The following is a 3,350-nucleotide window of genomic DNA, read 5'->3' as shown; positions in this document are numbered from 1 at the left end:
GTTTCGAAGGAAGACACCTCCATCATCAGTACTGTCAAAAAGAACCATTGAAAAAGTCAGTCATGCAATCATAGATACAAATGTTTGGTTCTGAACTTTACAAACGAAATTACTAATACGTAAACAAATATACAAGAACAATAAATACATAGACGCAATGAAAACATTAAAAAAACACATTTTATTCCATTTATATGTTTTCATTACAACATACATACAAGCAAACTATAACAACCAATATCGTAAACTAACCAAAAGGGGCTGTTGGTTGAGAGGGAAGGAAGACCCATTGAGTGAATAAGAATCACTACAGTGGTCGTGCTATTTAATTCGGATTTCATCTCCCGTATATGTTTAAAGTTTTTTTTTTTTTTTAAAGTTTAGTTTTTATTCCATTTGTAACAATGGATATTCTTGGTGTGACATAGTGTCTGTTTTATTTTGCTTCTAAACTATCCCCTGTGTGCAAGGAATGGCCAGGGGTTGCCATCCACTGGCGGCGAGGGATTCGAACGCAGGTCAGCAAGATTGCTAGACGAGAACGCTACCGCTGCACCACACAGCACACTATGCAAGGATGCTGAGATTGATAAGGCTTGGGGAAACAAAATAACAAAAACCTGTGAGAATGAAAGTGAGTGTGGAGTCGAGAGAGTGTTTTCTTATCGCCGAGAAAGACGGTTTTCTCAGCGTCCTGGAGGATTTACCTTTGTGTTTTGTAGAAGTTACTTAGAAGTTATGTAGAAAATACTTATATCAATATCAAGGACCATCGGGTGATAGATCCCACGTACCGAGCTTGGCAGGAAGGACAGGGAAATAAGTACACGGCGTTAGGAGACACGGCAGAGTTAGATCTCAAGTGGTTGTTTTTAAGAAATTTGGTGAATTTAAATTGAGGGTAGTTGTTTAGTAACAGTGAGTTTTATTTGCTTCCTGATTTCAAGAATTAAACTACCCATGTACGGTCGTTTAACATTTTTTTTAAATATTACTCACACACGCCCACGCCCACGCCCGCAACCGCACCCGCACGCGCCCATGCCCACGCCCACGCCCACGCACACGCACATACGCCCACGCCCACGCCCACGCCAACGCACACGCACACGCACACGCACACGCACACGCACACGCACACTCACACTCACACTCACACTCACACCCACACCCACACCCACACCCACACGCACACGCACACGCACACGCACACGCACACGCACACGCACACGCACATGCACACACACACTCACACTCACACTCACACTCACACTCACACTCACACTCACACTCACACCCACACCCACACCCACACCCACACCCACACCCACATGCACACGCACACGCACACGCACACCCTCGCACGCACGCACGCAAGTACGTACGCACGCACGCACACACGAAATATCTGGTTCAGGACCGAGTAAAGTACGATGAAACGCAACTCAAATCTCTGCCAACGCTATTTTTGTGATGTGAACATAGAAAACGAGAATAGTTGTTTATCTGAATATAATTACAGAAAATGGGATAGTGGGGATAGACTTACGTACTCAACTCATTAATTTGCCTATCATTTTGAGTATAATTAATAACAAAGGAATCTGGTGAGAATGTATACAATTTTTAGTGGTGATTATACAAATAGACCAATTCAGATCACAAACACCCATTTCTCATTTCATCTTTAAGCATTAGGCACGACAGAAACGATCGTAAGGTAAAAAGAAGAATGCAAATAAAAGTAAATAAAACGATAAATGTCGGGGGAATAAAAAAAAAAAAAAAAAAAAAAAAACCGAGATGATTAATGTTACAAGGTTTTATTTGTAGTAATATATTTTTTTGTTTATATAAGTATTTGCGAGTTCGAGGCGGAAGAAGGGAAAATGATGGAGATAGAGATAGATAGATAGACAGATAGATAGATAGATAGATAGATAGAGAGAGAGAGAGAGAGAGAGAGAGAAAGAGAAAGAGAAAGAGAAGAGAAAGAGAAAGAGAAGGAGAGAGAGAGAGAGAGAGAGAGAGAGAGAGAGAGAGAGAGAGAGAGAGAGAGAGAGAGAAGAAGAAAGAGAAAGAGAAAGAGAAAGAGAAAGAGAGAGAGAGAGAGAGAGATCAGACAGACAGACAGACATATGGACAAATAGATAGAGAAGTAGAGGCTTTTCATTCAAGCATGATATTATGCAAACTCGGTTATGTCATTCTTGCAACGGTGCAATTTGGATCCGTAAGACACTGTTATCTGCTGCATCTAATAATATACAATTTCAATAATTCCAGTCTCCAACAGTCAGATATATCTATAGGAAAGGAAAACAGAAATATATCAAGAGACAAACCCAATAATATATGTAAAAGACGAAATAAAAAATCTACAAAATGAAAATATTGTGTCTGCCTTTCATTTCAACCTCGAAAACAAACGAACAAACACAAAAAAATCCTAAAAACAACATTATAAGAGAGGCATTTTTTTTTTATCGTGGCTAAACTGTGTTCAAATTATTCTCCAAAAATCCATGACGGTTTAATATACATTTCTATAATATCTACGTTTCTTTTGTGATCCAGATACAAATATACATAGGAATCCACTTTCATGTTTTCTTTGCCAGTGACCAGCAGTGTCCTGGCTGTCTTGAGTGCATCTACATACACCTTGTATCGTGTTCATATGTAAACAAAATGGCTTGAAAAGGTGAATGTAGACGCATTAGAAAACACACGACTATGCAGAAGGCCTTTTCGCTTTATTGCTTCTTCGCGTGTTTTCTTGTTCTTCCCTTCGTTATTTTATCTGAAATTTATTCGACATGAATTCCACACGCATTGATATGTACTTGCGGGTACACACACCTCAACATGTAAGCATTTACGTGGGAATTTGCATATTTATGAGTAATATCCATACCTTTCTTTAGACCAGAAACTGCACACTTATATAGAAAATGAAGAAGAAGGAGAAGAAGAAGGAGTAGCGAAAGGAGGAGAGGGAGAAAGAGAAAGAGAAAAAGAAAGAGAAGGAAAAGGAAAAGGAAAAGGAGAAGGAGAAGGAAAGGAAAAAGGAAAAAGGAAAAGGAAAAAAAAGGAAAAGGAAAAGGAAAAGGAGAAGGAGAAAAGGGGAAAGGAGAAGGGAAAGGGGGAAGGAGAGGGGAAGGAGAAGGAGAAGGAGAAGGAGAAGGAGAAAGAGAAAGAGAAAGAGAAAGAGAAGGAGAAGAAAATGAAGAACAAATCGAAGGACAAAAGCATGAAGAACGAAATGAATAAAAGCAAGCAAAGAAAAAGGAAAAAAAATTTAAAAAAAACGAAAAAGACAAACAGAGAGGGAAAAGAGAAAGAGAGAG

Source organism: Penaeus chinensis, chromosome 5, assembly GCF_019202785.1.
Source record: "Penaeus chinensis breed Huanghai No. 1 chromosome 5, ASM1920278v2, whole genome shotgun sequence".
Taxonomy (NCBI): Eukaryota; Metazoa; Arthropoda; class Malacostraca; order Decapoda; family Penaeidae; genus Penaeus; species Penaeus chinensis.
Note: the sequence above shows the minus strand (reverse complement) of the source record.